We start from the raw sequence: 20,289 nt of genomic DNA, 5'->3' as shown, positions 1-20,289 counted from the left end.
GTGTCGATTTTAAGGGGTAATGTATGCAAATATTATTCTTTATCATTTTGAACGTAGGAATGCAGAGACCTAATTGAAGCTAAAGAAGAAGCTAATTGCTTCCTGGCTGCTCCACATATGACTGTGGGCCTCAAACTCTCCCATTGGTCACATCACGCTCCTTCCCACCTGTTGTGTGAAGGGTTGTGTGTGATCGGTGAACTGTAGGAACTCAATTGCGCTTTGGGGATAATGTTATATTATAACAAATTTTATATAACAAATTATTATAATAAATATTATGTTGTGTTCAGACCAAAAACAAAGTGAATTTTCCAGCTAAATTCATAAACTGTGAAGACTAGTAAACTAATGGTCAAATGAAAATTGTTGGTCACTAGGAAAATTCTTAGTTGGTGGCAGTTGTAGTTGTTGTACTAGTAACGTCTATATCAGAATCAGAATCAGAATCAGAATCATCTTTATTCGCCAAGTGTATGTTGTACACACGAGGAATTTGACTCGGTCAACTGTGCTCTCTCCAATAGTGAAAACAAAAAATTTTCAACAATAAACAATCAGCTAGAAAAGATGAAAATAAGTATAAACATAAGTATAAATATAAACAGTAGTTAGACTAGAATGTGCAAATAACAAGATGATAATAATAATAATAATAATAATAGTATAAAAAAATAATTAAATAGATACAAAATAAAAATAAAAAAATAAGATAAAAGAAGGAAAATAATAGAAAAGAAAGGTAATAATAAAATATAATATTAATAAAAGGAAAATAGTGCAGTAGAGCATTGATAAGTAGTGCAGTAGAACATTTAAATTAAAGGTATGTACATGAACATTCTCAGTGTCAGATTGATCCAAGGTTGTTATGTTTGGTTCCAGGGTTTTTTCACAGAAACAGGACTGACACTCTTTGACTGTTTAGAGTTGATCACAGTGACAGCCTGGGGGAAGAAACTGTTTTTATGGCGGGTTGTTTTGGCGTACAGTGATCTGTAGCGTCTGCCAGAGGGGAGGAGTTTAAACAGATTGTGTGCAGGGTGGGAGGGGTCTGCAGTGATGCTACCTGCCCGTTTCCTGACCCTGGACAGGTATAAGTCTTGGATGGAGGGCAGATCAACACCAATGATCTTTTCTGCAGTCCTGACTATCCTTTGTAGTCTGTGTCTGTCTAGTTTGGTTGAAGATCCAAACCAGACAGTGATGGAGGTGCACAGAACAGACTGAATGATGGAGGTGTAGAACATGATCAGCAGCTCCTGGGGCAGGTTGAACTTCCTCAGCTGACGCAGGAAGTACATCCTCTGCTGTGCCTTTTTCCTGGTTGAGTCTATGTGGGAGGTCCACTTCAGGTCCTGTGAGATTGTGGATCCCAAGAACCTGAAGGAGTCCACGGTAGCCAATTCCCTATTTAAAATGGTAAGGGGGGGAGTGGGGGGGGATTTCTTCTGAAGTCCACTGTCATCTCCACGGTCTTGAACGGGTTCAGTTCCAGATGGTTCTGACTGCACCAAAGAGCCAGCTGTTCCACCTCCCGTCTGAAGGCAGACTCGTCCCCATCCCTGATGAGACCGATGATGGTGGTGTCATCTGCAAACTTCAGGAGTTTCACAGAGGGGTCCCCTGAGGTGCAGTCATTGGTGTAGAGGGAGAATAGCAGTGGGGAGAGAACACACCCCTGGGGTGACATCCAACAGCAGCCAATGAGCCAATGAGGTTTCTGTATTTCTATACTAAGCTGGTTAACACTAGCTGCCTAATTTGAATGTAGTGTCAACTTCTAACAGTCTCATGTAGTTTCATTGCTATGGCACTGTTTCATCTTGCTATGTTTGTCTTCCAATGTTTTCATAGCTGCAAACATCACAGAGACAATGATGAACACCCTGTCTCGTGAAGACTTGCGGGATCTTTTCCCAGGCCCAGAGAACTTCTTACGGAGAAAAGCAGTCTGGCGTGCCTGTCATGGTGCGTTGGATGAGGTCAGTTTCTCAGTTAAGTGGCCTAAACTATCCACCTATTTAAGTTGGCAGCAGCACATTGAGCTAACAGCATGGTATCTTTGGAACAGCCATGGTAGTCTACATGTGTGATCAATTCAGTTTAGATTGATAGGTGTTCAGTTAGTTGATGTAAGCAATTCACCCCTAAAATGGAACATTGTTTATTTATACATGTGCAGAGCTGTCAATGCAACATTTGTGTTGTCACAAAAAAACAAATGTTGCTTTTTGCAGTAGTTCATTATCTTTTTTTATCTTACAGGAATGTGGCCAAGAACACTCCAAATCATCGAGCAGTTCCTCCTGTAATACATCACCAATGCAACAGACATCCACTCCTGTGAAAGCAAGTCCTGCAAAGTACACAACCCCTGAAAAGGTTGTGAAATTAACCTTTCCGGAATATGGGTTGCACACCGACACAGAACTTGAGCAAGTCCGACAACAGTATTTTGAGTTGTCGAAGAGAGGTGAACAGCTTAACTGCCAGATGTCAAAGGAGCTCAGATGCCGGCTCATTCGAAACACCATGACCAGTATGATCGCAATCCTGAGGGCAAAGGGTGATAGAGAATCACACAGATACCCATCAAAGCCAGAAATTACAGCAATGGCAAAAAGAATCGTGCTGTACTATCCCATGCTGCAGGACCAAGGCCTCCATACATGGGTAAGTGAAATGTATCCAGTTGATGACTGTGTTTCATGTTGGACATTTTTAGCAGTGATTTGAATAATGTATTAAATTTCTTGTGCAGCTCACTGTGTACTCACAGCTCTACAAAAGATTACAAAATGTGAGATCCCCCCAAAAAAGAACCCCAGATTGGAGACATTCAAAGAGATGAGCTGTATCTAAAGATTATTTTCATTAAAGATTGATCTGTTAATCATTTTCAAGATTAATTGATCAGTTGTCTGGTCAATATAAAGTCCAAGGTGATGTCCTCAATAGTCTTGTTTCGTCCACAACCTAAGGATATTAATGTCACTGTCATAGAGGACTAAAGAAGCTAGAACTTTTTCACATTATAGAAACTTAAATCATATTTGGACATTAAAAAAAAAAATTCCTCACTTCCTGTTTTTTAATGGATGCTCTTATTTTAGTGTTTGACCACAAGGTAATTGCTTTGGATGTGTGCGGGGGATATTGCTTTATTACTAAGCACTTTGTGTTACATTTTGTTTGTATGAAAAGTGCTATACAAATAAAGTCAGATGGATTGATTTTAGTTGTTGACAACTAATTGATTGACTAATCTTTGCAGCTCTTCAAAGAGGCGCTGTCTTGAGCCGCCAACAGACACGGATGAAATGGATTCAAGCGACTCAACTATAATTCTGGATCGGTCCACAGAAGGAACTGGCAGCCCAGGCTCAGACGGTAAAGAAAGTGAGTTTCAACTTTGCATTTACACATTTGTCCTTATGAGGTATTTATATTTTAGATTAACTAATAAACCCACTTTATTGGTCATCATAACAGTACTGACATGACAGAAGTGAAAGGCTTTTAAATTGACATCATCAGAGGATTCTTGTTTACACTATATTTGTACTGTTTTATTTTCAAAGTATTAACATTATTGTAGAAATTAAGTTCTACCAGAAATCTGGTATTAATAAAAAGCTGGTATTATCAGTCACTGCAACATTACTTTATATATCCTCTCCAGCATATCAAATGTTATGTATTTAAAACCCATATGTCTCATCTGTGGCATTTTTGCTCTTTTTAATTGAATGTAATTAATTTTTGTTCCAAAATTATCCTTAAAGTACATTATCCTATCAGAAATATTTCTGTGTTATGTGTTGAAGGAAGAAGATCCCAAAGCCTTCCTGAAGAAGCACCCTCTGCCTTCTCCAGTCCTGATGGTGAGTTTGTCCAACTGCCTCATGACTGTGTGTAGTAGGGGTATGTGCATCTGTGTAGGGGTGTCGTTTTGTGCGTACATGCAATTTTATGAGATTGCAATTAGTTCTCATGCATTTATTATACAACAAATGCTGTTTTTTTTTTTTTTTTTTTTTTGTTTTTTTAAATGGCATTTAAATGGTTAAAATTCCAGAAATGAATAGTTGTTTGGTATTTAGGATCAGGGCTGATATTTAAAGTTGATCTAATATTAATATATGATTTTTATGGTAGTTTTTTGTTATTATAATAATAATAATAATAATAATAATAATAATAATAATAATAATAATAATAAAAAATAATATACTATTCATGGCATATTATGTTAATTGTTAATTAAAGACATAAAACATTGGCTCTCCCAAAATGTCCTCCATTTAAACAATAATAAAACTGAGTGCATCTTATTTGATGCCTCCAATAAACCTGAAATGGCTTTGCCCAGTCTTGGTCTTAACCTCCAGATGGTGAGGAATCTGGGGGTGAAACTGGGCCGCTGCCTAAAACTGGACAAACAAGTAGATTCTGTTGTAAAAATAAGCTTTTTTTCAGCTTCGGCTGCTGTCTAAAGTAAAGCCATTTCTGAGCCGCAATGATCTGGAGAAGGCCGTCCATGCCTTCATTAGCTCCAGACTCGATTACTGCAACGCTTTATATGTCGGTATTAATAAAACCTGCACCTCCCGTTTACAGCTGGTACAGAATTCTGCCGCCCGCCTCCTAACTAACACGTAAACATGATCACATCACTCCTGTCCTCATGTCTCTGCACTGGCTCCCAGTTCGGTTCAGGATACAGTTTAAGCTACTGCTGTTTGTTTTAGAAGCCCTGAACGGTCTTGCACCACCTTATCTGTCGGAGCTTCTGAAAACCCACCGGCCCAGCAGAGCTTTACGTTCTGCTGGTCAACATTTGTTGGAGGTGCCTCGATCCAGATACAAGCAATGGGGGGTGCCGGTCTTTTTCAGTGGCAGGTCCAACAATGTGGAATAATCTTCCCCAACAGTTACGCTCCATCACTGACCTGCCGCTGTTCAAAGCTAAACTCAAGACCCATTTAATTAAACAGGCTTTTTAGATTTTTAGCACTTTGATGTTTTGGTTTTAAGGTGTTTTTTATATTCTTTTAATAATTTTGTTGTTACTGTATGGTTTTGGCGTGTTTTTGACTTTGTCCCTTTCTGGTAATTCTTGCTCTGTATAGTTCTGCTTTATCTGTTTTGTGGGTTTTCACAGTTGTAAAGAACATTTATCAACCTGAGCGTTGTTGTAAGGTGCTATATAAATACATTTCTGATGGTTTTTTTTTTGTCATCCAACAACATGAGATGAACTTTTTTTAAACTGATGCATTAATTATGCATTTTTGTGTTTTACAGCTAACAAGTCTGCAGATGTTGACAGTCCAGCAAACTTGGTCAGGCACTACAAGACCCTACAAACTTTGTATAAAAGAAAAAATCCAAACCACCAGGATGTCTCTCATCTCTTGGATTTGGAATTTGTACCCAGAAGAGCATTCATTGATTCAAATACCGTTCGTGAGGAGGACAGACCCAAGAAGGTTTTAGAAGCATATCCTTGTTTTAAAGACATTGGACATGTAAGTCATTATTGACTGTACATGATTAAAACCATGGTATCACACACAATGTTTAAAATACCAATAACCTCTTAAATCATAGGTGATGGAGGAGCTTCAGCGCATTTTGGATAAGGATAATGCCAACTTCATCAATGAATTGAAGGGAAGATGGCATGACTTCTGCCAGAGGGTGCAGTTTTTTGGAGTATGGAAAAAGGTGCTGAAACCCCCAATGGGAATGGACAAAGGTAGGGAATGCTCTCTTGGTGTTATTAGAGAATAGGGTAAAGAGTGGACCTTCAGGCATGTTTATTGTCAAGTACATGAGCTAGTGTTTTGTCGTCCTTTTTCATCTATGGTTGCTATCCGATTATTTGCTGAATGTTTTGTTTTGTTTTTGAAGCATTGTCTGTTGTACACCTTTTTTTTTTTTTTATCTGATTTTACCTTGTGCACTTTGTCCAAGTGTTAAAGTCATAAATTTTTTCCTGAACAGCTGAACAGGCTCTTGAGATCCTACGTGTGCTGCCATCACTGTTCCCCTCCTCGTCTGCTCCTCCAAAGAGGGTACGAGATGCGAGTGAGGCTGTGGTGCATGTCCTTGAGGTGAGCTGTGTAAAATGTTGCAGGATCATTTTGACTGTAGTAAAAATGATAACTGAAGGTGCTTCCCCAGACAACACCCAATGTAATTCCTATTCACATACTGTATGTTCTAAGCCTTAAAGGTTGGGTCTGGGATTCGCAAAACAGCTGGCAGATTTTGAAAATACACAACCCAAATGGTCCTCCCCTCTTGCCTCCAACGCTGCCCCTGACTCCACACATTCGACGACCGTTTGATTGACAAATTTACTGTCCAATGCTACTAGGTGGTCTTGGAAATATTAGGCTGGAGTTTTTCAAGACCTGTCCATTCCACAGATGATTAACTTGTTTCATTTCCATGTCAGTGCTTCCAACTTAGTGGCTGTAAATGGGTTAGAAATAGGATTTCAAGTGATTTTGCAAAAATGGCCAAAAAAGAGAATCCCAGACCCTACCTTTTTAAGTGTTTTTTAGAAAGATGATTTTCACTGGGTAGATGTCTTTGGTTATGTCACAGTATGAACAAGAACGGATGCATTACCTGGTTATTATAAGAGTGAAAAAACCTGCTGCCAAGCAAGAATAGCCTTGCCTTGGTTTTTAGTTCTTTTGGAAGGCTAGATGTGTGTGTAACAGTTAATGCACTGGGGATAGTTTAAAAACAGCACTTTAAGGTGGAGCTTCTCAATACTGTAACTTTTGTCAGAATTTTGCTTTGTAAAGTTGTGTTTTGTAAACAACCCTCTACCCTTGGTTCCAAATGACCAAATTGCTTTATCCTAACGGAAGGATATCTGTTATGTGGTACAGGAAGCAGAAGACCCCAATTCCTCCTTGAAGAAATGCCCTCTCTCCTGGCCAGTCGTGATTGTCTGTCCCTCCAACTGCCTCCTAGCGGTAGGAGATGTGGCAATAACCACCTTTCCAAAAGACGAGCTTAGCGAGAGTGTTTTATACCTCATGGCCTACTATTATACACTACACCTGACTTATCCAAAGTGTGTAGCTACTCTGCTTTCAGTCATCCAGACAGAGGTCCTCTTAGAAAAAATCCATGAGAGCGATCTCACATCGTCTTACAAGAAGAGCATGACTGAGTGGAAAGCTTTTGGCCAATAAATCCAGTGGTCAGATATGGTGTAGCATAGCACTGCCCCTCTCCCTTCAAAAGGTAATACAGTTCCTGTTCATTGGTATTGATTGTCAGTTGAAAGTTAGTTTAATTTGGGGTACACAACAACATTAGTACATACCGATATCATGTGATGTTATATATTGTGTGTTATTTGCATAATTTAGTGCAGATTCTGCTTATGTTTTTATTTTAACTTAACAGTTGATATTGAGTTTAAACAGCTAATTGTCTGTTCAGCAGATGCAGTTTAAGTGTAGCAAGTGCTTTGAATGTGCATTTTGTACATGTTTTGAGGGGCACATTGGTCAGATGTTTGGACCTGGCCTTAACTCACTCACATATTTGGCATGTTCTGCTATGTTTTTATATTGCAGTTCCATAGATACTGTGAGCCAAAATGTTGAGGTAAATTAAGCTGTTTCCCTTTTATGCAGTCCTCTGGGACTTGCTGCTGTTTAAATAAAAAACAGTTGGTAAAGTGCAAAACTAATTGTCATTTTTTCTGTCATATAAGAAGAAGTTAATGTCTTGAATCTAGTAGGTGAATGTCTTGAGTCTAGAACAGTATTACTTTTGTAGCGCTTACAATAAGGTAAATACACTTAAAATGATGACAGAATGGTCAATTATGTCTTGTTATTGCAAAAGAGCACTGCCTAATATGAGTCAGGAATGATAACTTCAAGACATTTTGTCTCAAAATGCCAGTTTCTAATCTCATTTCAAGTAGGTGGTGGACTTAAATCTAGAACAGTGTAACAATTAAATAAATAAAAATGAGTTAAATATGCTTGTAACAAACAGGGTGAAGATGCTACTTTTGAGGGGAAAATACATCACAAGCTTAATATGAGACAAAAAAACATCTCAATACTAGTAAATTATAGCTAAAAAGGAGTTTTCCCAGCTAATTTCAAGATCACCATAATCTTCTAAGGCTTAAAGATATTGTCTTATTTCAAGATATCTTACCAAGAGAATTTTCACTTGTTCCATTGGCAGATTTTTTTTTGCTTATTTCAAGCAAAAATATCTTGTTTTAACTTTTTTTTTGCTTATTTTTAGAGTGACCTTTTTTCCAGTGCAATCCGAGCATTAATATAAGCTTGCAAATACCTTGTTTTAAAATTCATTCTGTAGATTTTCTCGTCTATATAGCACATTTTTGTTGTCGTGTGTTAGTTGTTTAGTGTGTCTGTGTTGTCATTTTGAGTGTTTTATGGATCATTTTTTGTATTTTTTTAAAGCTTTTTCTGTTTTTGTTTTGTTTCTGTTGTTTTGTTATTGTAATTTTCTTGACATTTTGTTGTTGTTTTCTGGAGTTCTGTATATTATGTTGTTCATATAACTTCCAACTTCATAACTTACAATTTTGTTTTGGGGGTCGCATGTGGCCCCCAGGCCTTCAGTTGTTTATGTCTGAACTAGACCATTCAGATGAGCAGAAATTTCATGTGTAGGAAATGTTTCTGTTGGAAACATTTCCTACACATGGAAACATGGAATGAATATTTTAATGAATAGATCCTCTGTAGCCTCATTGATATTTAATTTCTGTCAACAGAGAGTTCACCCCAACAAACTGTCAATGTAGACTGACTTAATAGAGTCTGAGAGAAAGCAAAAATCCTCCACCTCTGATGAACCTCCTTTGAAGAATTCCACAGATTCCATCGCTGTCCCTCCATGGCGTATAACACAGACAACACTTGACAAGCTTGAGCTAAATTTTGTATGTGAAGCCAACCAACCATTTTTTTTGGTTGAGATACCATCTTTTAAGACTATAATAGAAACCTTGCAACCTCAGTGTACAGTAATGACAAGGAAAATATTGTGCTGTAGAATACAGGAAGCTGCAAAGAACATGAAGAGCACAATCATCAAAAAGTTGAGCACTGTGAACCATGTTGTTACCACAACAGACTGCTGGTCTGTCAGCCAGTGTAGTTACTTAGGTGTCACCTGTCACTGGATAGACCCCACTTCTCTAAAGGCTCGCACACATTTGATGTCCTTGCTGCAGCATTGGAGGTAATACATTCTGAGTACCACATCTGGGAAAAGGTGGCCAAGACAACAACAGACAGTGGCTCAAACTTCCTGAAGGCTTTTCAATTATATGGTGTGGATGAGAAATAAGACACAGTTGCTGATGGACAAAAGGAGAGAGACTCCATCCTTGATGATGCGTCAGAAGATTAAAGTGAGTTAGAGGTGGAGTATCAAAATATGTCTGCTATTTTGGACGATGACACCGGCCTTGAGTACCAACTTCCAAAGTGTGCATGCCATCTCCTCAATCTCATATCAACTCTTGACACCACTGCTGCAGGAGCTAGCAATGAAATGTTCAGGAGACTGTCTCGGTCTGCTTTGTGGAATAAAACCAGCAGGTCAACCATTGCTTTTGAAATAGTGGAACGTGAATGCAAATTCTTCTGACCCAATCAGATGCAATGGAGCTCCCTGTTCCTTGCTGTAGAAAGGCTTGTGTGCATCCAGAATGAGAAACAAGAAAAAGCAATCCGACATATGCACAGCATTGAAAATAAAGATGTAAGATGGCAGGACTCGCATTGTTAAAAAGTAGAGTAAAACACAAGCACAGGTACAAGAAATCAATGAACAAAAACACACAGGTCAGTAAAAAACAGATAAAAAAATAGAACAGGTGAGTACTGGGTTATATGGGAGTAATACAAAGGGGAAACAGACAACAGATTTTTTCAAGTCAAATGCAAGAGAACCTCTCACTGTGGTGATCAGAGCTTGAATGGCTGTGAAACTGAGCTGCCCCAATTATATAGGTCAGTTAACAAGCAGGTGGACCAATAAAATGTCCTCATTTCCATGTCTTCTTTTTTCCCACGATTCTTGAAAAAATCCTTAAAAATCAACGGAAGGTCCTAGAAACTTGAAAATGTAAACACTAAAATCACAGCCTTCTGATGGTCCAAGGTTCGAGCTTCTACGACCTTTCCTAAAATAAAAACACACAAAAAACAAGAGTTTTTAGTCTTTCACATAATATGTACAAATGTGGAATTTTGTACAACCTATACTTGTACACTTTAAAGTGTCCCTTAGTTTTAGACAAACAAAATACATTCAGTGAAGCTAGTCTTACACCGTGTTAGATCAATCTCATGAGGAGTAATAATAATTTAAAGCATTATTTGACAGTACAACAACTAACACTGAATACCTTTTAAATAGTCTTTGAACCCTGTGGATGACCTGAAACATGACAATGTACCAGTAGAGCCCTGCCTCAGACATCCTGCATTGGCCAAGCAGTATTGAGAGTGAGGAGTCACGTGGTGAGTTGGGTTGTTTTGGGGGGGGTCTGAGCCCGTCAGCCATGATGGTGGTAGACGCCCCCAGAATTTCACACATTCGCCAGAGCTTTACTTTTTGCATAGAGGGATACGACAAGGAAAAAGAAGAAAAGCAATGCAAAAAGAGAAAGCGAAAGAAAAGGGACCTTACAGGGACAAACTGATACCAAGCGCAAAAAAGAGGTATTTGGAGAAGCTTGAGATACACCTCATCAGTGGAATTTCACATTTTCTTCTCTTGCCTAATTCGCCACTACAAGGCGCTGGAGGTCTGATTTTTTGATATGTTATAGAGTTTATTGAGACCTTTCTAAAAGTGTAAAGCACAAGTCTGTGGCCCACACACAAGCTGAGATACACCTCATTAGTGGAATTTCACATTTTCTTCTCTTGCTTAATTCGCCACTAGAAGGCGCTGGAGGTCTGATTTTTTGATATGTTTTAGAGCTCATTGAGACCCTTTCAACGATGTAAAGCACAAGTTTGTGGCATCTTCCTATCAAAAGTTATTGACCATTTGGTCTGAAAAAAATGGCTGCCAGTAAAAAGTTCTTACAGGGAAATCTGGAAAAATGGTTATAACTCAGGAACGCAAAGTTTATCAAGATTGGGTCAACGGTTCCTGTATCGGCTTAACGGGCCACTTTACATATGTGAGAACCGGACCTCTCGTCGGTTCCCTTCCGGGCCCCCAGGGGTCTGAGGTGTGGGCCTTCAGAGATGAACTTGTGTAACTTCCCAGTAGATGGTGCTAGAGGTCTGATTTTTTTGATATGTTATAGAGTTTATTGAGACCTTTCCAAAGGTGTAAAGCACAAGTCTGTGGCACATACACAAGCTGAGATACACCTCATCAGTAGAATTTCACATTTTCTTCTCTTGCCTAATTCGCCACTAGAAGGCGCTGGAGGTCTGATTTCTTTTAATATGTTTTAGAGCTCATTGAGACCTTTTCAACGATGTAAAGCACAAGTTTGTGGCATCTTCCTATCAAAAGTTATTGACCATTTGGTCTGAAAAAAAATGGCTGCCAGTAAAATGTGCTGACAGGGAAATCTGAAAAAATGGTTATAACTCAGGAATGCAAAGGGCTATCGAGATGGGGTCAACTGTTCCTATATCGGCTTAACGGGCCCCTTAACATATGTGAGAACCGGACCTCTCGTCATTTCCCTTCCGGGCCCCCAGGGGTCTGAAGTGTGGGCCTTCAGAGATGAACTTGAGTAACTTCCCAGTAGATGGTGCTAGAGGTCTGATTTTTTTGATATGTTATAGAGTTTATTGAGACCTTTCCAAAGGTGCAAAGCACAAGTTTGTGGCATCGTCCGTTCAAAAGTTATTGACCATTTGGTCTGAAAAAAAATGGCTGCCAGTAAAAAGTGCTGACAGGGAAATCTGGAAAAATACCTCTAACTCAGGAACGCAAAGTATGGCAAGCCCTTTTAACATTTAATAAGTCTGGCGGACATGTAGCAATTTACTTTTCACTAGTGGAAATTACATTTGAACATGTTCAAATGTAATTTTGACATGTTGAAATGTTATTTCAAGATATCTGTAAAGCCATTTTCACACGTAACAAATATATTTCAACATGTCAAAATGTCATTTCGACATGTAGAAACTGAATTACAGATATCTGCAATTACATTTTTACATGTAACAATTGAATTGCAGATATCTGCAATTACATTTTTACATGTAACAATTATATTACAGATATCTGCAATTGAATTACAACATGTGGAAATGCAGTTTCGGATATGTGGGCGGGTCAATGACGTCATTTCGGATATGTACTCAAAATTACCATATTAATTTCGGATATGTGGGCGGGACAATGACGTCGTGTACCATTCCATTGGCCGACTGTGACGGTCGCAGATGACGGTGCCAGTGGCTCGCACCGTATGTGTTTTGAAGTGGAAGACGTAGACTATGGCGGAGCAAGTTATCCTTAAAATTCAAGGATGTCACTGTTACTCTGCAACAGCTCCTGTCTGGCTAAATTCGCCACATTAAAAATTCGATCAAACGCAGAAACTGCGGTCTCAGTGTTTCCCTCTCGATCCATTTTCAAACGTCTCTCAGCAGATTACGCGCGCTCCGTACGTGCGCGTCACGGTTGTGGAGTTGCCCAATGAGAAGTCCTGAGAAGTCAGAGGCTGCATATTACCATATTAATTTCGGATATGTGGGCGGGATAATGACGTCATTTCGGATATGTGCTCCAAATTACCATATTAATTTCGGATATGTAGTCCGAATTACCATATTAATTTCAGATATGTGGGCGGGACAATGACGTCATTTCGGATATATAGTCCGAATTACCATATTAATTGTAGATATCTACAATGTTATTTGAACATGTTGTAATTCAATTGCATATATCTGCAATTCAATTGTTACATGTAAAAATGTAATTGCAGATATCAAGAATTCAATTTCGACATGTTGTAATTCAATTGCAGATATCTGCAATTCAATTGTTACATGTAACAATTAGATTACAGATATCTGCAATGTGAGAACAATTGCAGATATCTGCAATTCAATTGTTACATGTAACAATGTAATTGCAGATATCTGCAATTCAATTGTTACACGTAACAATTGAATTGTACATATCATGAATTAGAATTGCCACATGTCAAAATTGAATTGCAGATATCTGCAATTGAATTTCAGATATCTTATTAAATGTTAAAAGGGCTTGCCATACGCAAAGTGCTATCGAGATGGGGTCAACTGTTCCTATATCGGCTTAACGGGCCCGTTAACATATGTGAGAACCGGACCTCTCGTCGTTTCCTTTCTGGGCCCCCAGGGGTCTGAAGTGTGGGCCTTCAGAGATGAACTTGTGTAACTTCCCAGTAGATGGTGCTAGAGGTCTGATTTTTTTGATATGTTTTAGAGCTAAATGAGACCTTTTCAACGATGTAAAGCACAAGTTTGTGGCGTCTTCCTATCAAAAGTTATTGACCATTTGGTCTAAAAAAAAATGGCTGCCAGTAAAAAGTGCTGACTGGGAAATCTGAAAAAATGGTTATACCTCAGGAACGCAAAGTGTTATCGAGATGGGGTCAACTGTTCCTATATCGGCTTAACGGGCCCCTTAACATATGTGAGAATCGGACCTCTCGTCGGTTCCCTTCCGGGCCCCCAGGGGTCTGAGGTGTGGGCCTTCAGAGATGAACTTGAGTAACTTCCCAGTAGATGGTGCTAGAGGTCTGATTTTTTGATATGTTATAGAGTTTATTGAGACCTTTCCAAAGGTGTAAAGCACAAGTCTGTGGCATATACACAAGCTGAGATACACCTCATCAGTGGAATTTCACATTTTCTTCTCTTGCCTAATTCGCCACTACAAGGCACTGGAGGTCTGATTTTTTGATATGTTTTACAGCTCATTGAGACCTTTTCAACGATGTAAAGCACAAGTTTGTGGCATCTTCCTATCAAAAGTTATTGACCATTTGGTCTAAAAAAAAATGGCTGCCAGTAAAAAGTGCTGACAGGGAAATCTGGAAAATTGGTTATAATTCAGGAACGCAAAGTGTTATCAAGATGGGGTCAACTGTTCCTATATCGGCTTAACGGGCCCCTTAACATATGTGAGAACCGGACCTCTCGTCGGTTCCCTTCCGGGCCCCCAGGGGTCTGATCTGTGGGCCTTCAGAGATGAACTTGCATAACTTCCCAGTAGATGGTGCTAGAGGTCTGATTTTTTGATATGTTATAGAGTTTATTGAGACCTTTCCAAAGGTGTAAAGCACAAGTCTGTGGCACATACACAAGCTGAGATACACCTCATCAGTGGAATTTCACATTTTCTTCTCTTGCCTAATTCGCCACAAGAAGGCGCTGGAGGTCTGATTTTTTGATATGTTTTAGAGCTAAATGAGACCTTTTCAACGATGTAAAGCACAAGTTTGTGGCATCTTCCTATCAAAAGTTATTGACCATTTGGTCTGAAAAAAAAATGGCTGCCAGTAAAAAGTGCTGACAGGGAAATCTGGAAAATTGGTTATAATTCAGGAACGCAAAGTGTTATCAAGATGGGGTCAACTGTTCCTATATCGGCTTAACGGGCCCCTTAACATATGTGAGAATCGGACCTCTCGTCGGTTCCCTTCCGGGCCCCCAGGGGTCTGAGGTGTGGGCCTTCAGAGATGAACTTGAGTAACTTCCCAGTAGATGGTGCTAGAGGTCTGATTTTTTGATATGTTATAGAGTTTATTGAGACCTTTCCAAAGGTGTAAAGCACAAGTCTGTGGCACATACACAAGCTGAGATACACCTCATCAGTGGAATTTCACATTTTCTTCTCTTGCCTAATTCGCCACTAGAAGGCGCTGGAGGTCTGATTTTTTGATATGTTTTAGAGCTCATTGAGACCTTTTCAACGATGTAAAGCACAAGTTTGTGGCATCTTCCTATCAAAAGTTATTGACCATTTGGTCTAAAAAAAAATGGCTGCCAGTAAAAAGTGCTGACAGGGAAATCTGGAAAATTGGTTATAATTCAGGAACGCAAAGTGTTATCGAGATGGGGTCAACTGTTCCTATATCGACTTAACGGGCCCCTTAACATATGTGAGAACCGGACCTCTCGTCGGTTCCTTTCCGGGCCCCCAGGGGTCTGAGGTGTGGGCCTTCAGAGATGAACTTGCATAACTTCCCAGTAGATGGTGCTAGAGGTCTGATTTTTTGATATGTTATAGAGTTTATTGAGACCTTTTCAACGATGTAAAGCAACGATGTAAATGTAAACCTAACTAATTTGACTCTAATCCTAAACCTAACCATATCCTAACCTTAACTAATTTGATCCTAATCTTAAAACTAATTTAATCACATTATTAAAAAAATATAAAACAATAATGAAAAATAAAAACCTTTTAAAAAAACAATAATTAAAAAAATATAAAAAGTGTAATATAGTTATACTTACCTTAAATATCCCCCCCTCCCCTTTTCATTTTTTTTATATATTTGTGTACACGGTATACTTACCCTGGGTTAGATTGACAGCCTGAGGCCAAAACAAAATGTGTCCACTTGACACTTTGACCTCTGTCTCTCTCTCCTGATTGGCTGCCGGTTTTGGAGGGAGGCCAGCTGCACCTGTTATGAGCTGGGAGGTTCCCACAGAGCTCACTCTGCCTCAGACCTCTGACCAAGCGACATCTCCAGTTGTAGACCTGCAAAACATAGAGAAATCACTGTTTATCCATCTTTTTTGTTATAATTGTGTATCTTAAGCCTGATGAAGACCTTATTATAGGTTGAAACGTTGCAGCAACCAGATACACATTTGTTTTAATAAGATTTTTTGTTTTTTTTGTTGTTTTTCTTGTCTGTTTGTCTTTTTCTTTTTTTGTCCTTTTTTGTGGGGTTTTTGTTTTGTTAGTTTGTTTTAAAAAATTTTTTTTAAAAAATCATAAAAAAATTAAAAAAAACAAAAAAATTGTTAAAAAATTTTTAGAAAAAAATACTTACCAAAATGGGTGAATGGACGGTAGTCCATTATGGGAAGAGGGCCAGACCTCTCCACCAACGCGGCTGGGACAGGGGACCTGGGGGTCGAGTGTACGACCGGGGGATGGACCGTGCACCGCCCAATCCTCACAGAGGCGGGGCACATTTCCCCCATCCTAACCAGCCAGTGCCTCCCCACGGCTCAGAGCGAGCCCCCCGACCCCAGAAACGCTCCTATGCAGCGGTGGTACGTGATGGTAGATACATACCTGCACGTAAAAAACAGAGATCAGTGACCTTTGACCTCAGACAGGGTGGAGGTAATAACCGAGCTCCGACTGACCCGGTATTTGGAAAACTGGTACGCAAAATGTATCCGGTGATCAAACTGGTTCACCATCTCCAAAATGTGGCTCCTAAACCAGGAAAACCAGAACCACGCATGATCACAAAGATGGTTGATAATTTGGGCTCCATGATCAAACCAGCATTTCCTACAGATACTACGATGAATCTGATTCATGGAAATGCTCAAAACTGGGGTTACAACACGCTGTTAATCCTGGAAAACCACTACAAAGACAGTCTTGAGACCATGTTGAAGGAGTTGGAGGTGGACTTACCTGCAAACTGGGGGCCAGCCTTTGAAGTTGCCACACGCTGGGCGTACAGAAATCTGCCACGCCTCAGCCAGGAGGTGGTGGAACATGCAGAGGCCCTGATAACCGCCAGATGGTTACCACAGCCTCCTCCAACACAAGGGGACCCTGTACAAAAAACACAGGGAACACAAGTGTCCACAAACACACAACACACACCAGTAACACAAAATGTGACACACAATGAACCCAGAAGGGAAACACACACAGTTTCTATGGGAACCATGACGGAGGAGGTCCTCCAGACACATGTGATCCAGCACATACCTGTTGAACAGCCCAAAGAACAGAGGGAACCCTGCACAATGGTGGCCAAAAATGGCTGTGTCATCCCTGAGGGTAGTGGTATTCTGCAGGTAGAGGAAGAACACAGTCAACAACAACCTGTGGAGACCTCCAGAGGCCCTATTGACTGGGAGGTTAACACAGAAAGGCTGATTGATACACTTCCTGACATTGGCATCACGGGGCCAGCAGAGGGCGCCATTGCACATGTTCAAATTCACGTTACAGACCAAAGCCTGAATAACTGCTTATTGGATGAGGAGATGGGAGATGACACAGAGAACCTTCCTATCATGACTCCAACTCACCACAGCAGTCCCGTTTCCATGGTGAGAGCATCTTCTCCACCACCACAAGTGAGGATGCCCACACGACACCAGAGATCAGACAGGAAGATGTTGGAGTGGGACCTGTCTGTGAACAAAAAATGGGTCATTATAGGGGATTCAAACTTAAGCAAAATTCCAGGATTCACCAACGACCACTTACAAATAGACAGTTATCCAGGGGCGAACTTCAGGCAAGCCCAAGCTCTGATGGAGAAATCACACAGCAACCTCACGGTGCTAAAATTGGTTTTATCCTTCGGGATTAACCATAAATCCCAGAATGCCAGAGCGACGTCCATCAGACAACTACAGGGAGCTATAAGAACAGCAAAAAAAACGTTCAAATACTCGGAAATCTGGATCCCTATCATTAACTTTTCTGAAAGGCTGCCATTGGAGGAACAAGCAAATCTGGAAATCCTAAATGATTATATGGAAAAAAAACTTACCGTTCATCCCAGCATTGGATTACTCCAAATTCAGGACAACAAATGATGTCCACTGGTCCAGGGAGACTGCAGAGGCCATGCTAGAGCACTGGTCATCTTATTTAAACTTATAGTACCCACAAGCCTCCCAGAGGAGGGGAATAATGAAATAACTTCCCTTATTTCAAAAAATGTTATTGTGTTAGCTGATAATTTTAAACTTTCAGCAGCACAGAGCAGTCTCCTCAATAAAGGACTTACCTTTGTCCCCACGATTGGGTTAAATAAAGATTTGAAAATCCAACTCCAATTAGACCTGCAAAACTATCATAGAAAAATTAAATTAGCAACCTATTTTGGAACAGAAAAACAAAAAGAAACGGCAAAATTCACACTTACCTCAGATTGGACTCCACCGGATGATAAATTACCCCCCGAGATCAATACTCTGATCAGGAAGGATAAAGGGGATCTAGAACGACACTTCCTGTCCCAAAAGGAGAGAGAAAACCTCTCAAAGGAGGAAATGTTGGCCCTAAAAGAATTAATACAAAATAAAAGCATAGTGATTAAAAAAGCTGATAAAGGCAGTGCTGTAGTGATTTTAAGTAGAGATCAATATGTATATGAAGCAAATCGTCAATTGGAAGACACCACCTATTATAAAAAATTAAAAGAACCAATTTATTTAGAAACAATACCAAAAGTTAGCCAGATTGTTGATAGATTGTACAAAAAAAAAAGATTATTAATGGAAAACAAAAACTATATTTAAAGGGGAATGGAGAACCAAGAATGAGGAGATTTTATATTCTACCAAAAATTCATAAAGACCCTCTCAAATGGACGGTACCATCAAAAATTCCTCCAGGGAGACCAATCGTCTCGGATTGTAGTAGTGATACCTATGGGACGGCAGAATTTGTAGAGCATTATTTAACACTAGAAGTCCCAGGGATTTCTATATCCCCCCAGAAGTCCCAGAGCAGGGTCAAATGAACTCTAGGACCAAACTGACGACTCTGATGGCTACAATTTGCATCTATTCATTTGTAAATGAATCACCTGAGAAATCAGCAGGGGGGAGAGCCTGACTCTAACAATGGAAGTCTGGAATGTTAGGGGGAAGTGCCCTGGAAGCTAAAGTCACAATGCCCCGTTTATTAACTCGTTCTGCTTGATGCTGGGGGAGAACAAACACAGACTGCAAACATTGAAAGAAACAGAGTCACCTCTTCCAACACACCTGATTCAAATGATTATCAGGCTTCTGCAGAGCTGGATGATCATTTGAATAAGGTGTGCTGATTAGTGGCCCTCGAGGACCGGAATTGGACACCTCTGGAATACCATGTTGTCATGCAGCCTTTTGTGCTGTGGGGAATAAATAGCTGGCTGCTTCCACCTGCTGACACTCTACACTTATTCTACTCAAAATGCGGAGAAGATTTACCACTCAAGAAGCGTTGGAATTGATCCTGAACAAGGCAAACCCTTGTGACTCAGATGGAGAGGACATAAACCTTCAGCCAAATTCGGATTCGGACTCTGAGCTGTCTTCAGGTTAGATTTCCCAAACATCCTATTTTCATTTCCTGACTTTATTTTTTTTTAAAAACAAACAAAATAATAATTTGAATTTGTTCACATTGCAGATGACGAGACCGCTCCTCATCTGGAAAAGAGAGCTCGGTTGGAGAGTGAGCCCACAGAGACGGCGAAAGAGGGCACAGTGTGGCATGAAGAACATGTGGGTACAATTCTCCGTTTCACTCCAATGGAACCGTACGCTGCAGATGGAGAGCCAACAGCAAAGGCCAGAAGAAGAATCAGGAGTCGCCTTCAGAGCTTCCTCTGTTTCATTACTGTTGGCATGCTCCGTACCATTCAAGAATGGACTATTCAGCATGCACGGCAAACGGAGCAGACGGACTGGTTCATGATCCTCCATGAACTAATGGCATTTATTTCTGTTATTATTTTGAGGGGGGTGACCAAGGTTCCATCTCTGCGTGACAGCTGGTCAGCATGCCTGGGAAACCCACTTATCACTGGAATTATGTCACGAAACCGTTTCCAAGACATCATGCGTCACCTACGATTTGATGACATGTTTACGCGCAGTGAGCGAGTGCAGACAGATAAGTTTGCTGCAATTTCGGATGTGTGGGGATCGTTTGTTACCAACTGCATCACATGCTACAACCCTGGTCGACACATCACAATTGATGAACAGCTTTTCCCATCGAAGACTCCCTGCTGTTTCCTGCAGTACATTGCAACAAAACCCGACAAATTTGGGTCAGGTTTTGTTTGTTTGGGTGGCTTGTGATTTGAAAACAAAGTACATCTGCAATGTCCTCCCATATCTTGGAAAGGACCCCAGTCGTCCCAGTGAGGAGAGACTTTCTGAGAAAGTGGTGATGAAGCTGATGGAACCATTTATGGACAAAGGCAGGACGGTCACCACGGACAATTTCTTTACATCACTGACACTTGCACGACGACTGCTCAGCCGGAAAACC

General features: G+C 40.1%; 1 long non-coding RNA gene across 1 annotated transcript; it reads left to right on the top strand.

Annotated features, from left to right (window-relative positions):
• The first annotated feature begins 3,284 nt into the window (after nucleotides 1-3,284).
• LOC114459588 (uncharacterized) lies at nucleotides 3,285-5,405 on the top strand. Its single transcript, XR_003673425.1, has 3 exons — nucleotides 3,285-3,402; nucleotides 3,831-3,887; nucleotides 5,311-5,405. It is a non-coding gene; the product is annotated as an uncharacterized LOC114459588 (long non-coding RNA).
• The last annotated feature ends 14,884 nt before the right edge of the window (nucleotides 5,406-20,289 follow it).

Source organism: Gouania willdenowi, unplaced genomic scaffold (genome assembly GCF_900634775.1).
Source record: "Gouania willdenowi unplaced genomic scaffold, fGouWil2.1 scaffold_32_arrow_ctg1, whole genome shotgun sequence".
Lineage (NCBI taxonomy): Eukaryota > Metazoa > Chordata > Actinopteri > Blenniiformes > Gobiesocidae > Gouania > Gouania willdenowi.
This window is presented reverse-complemented; position numbering and strand designations above follow the sequence as displayed.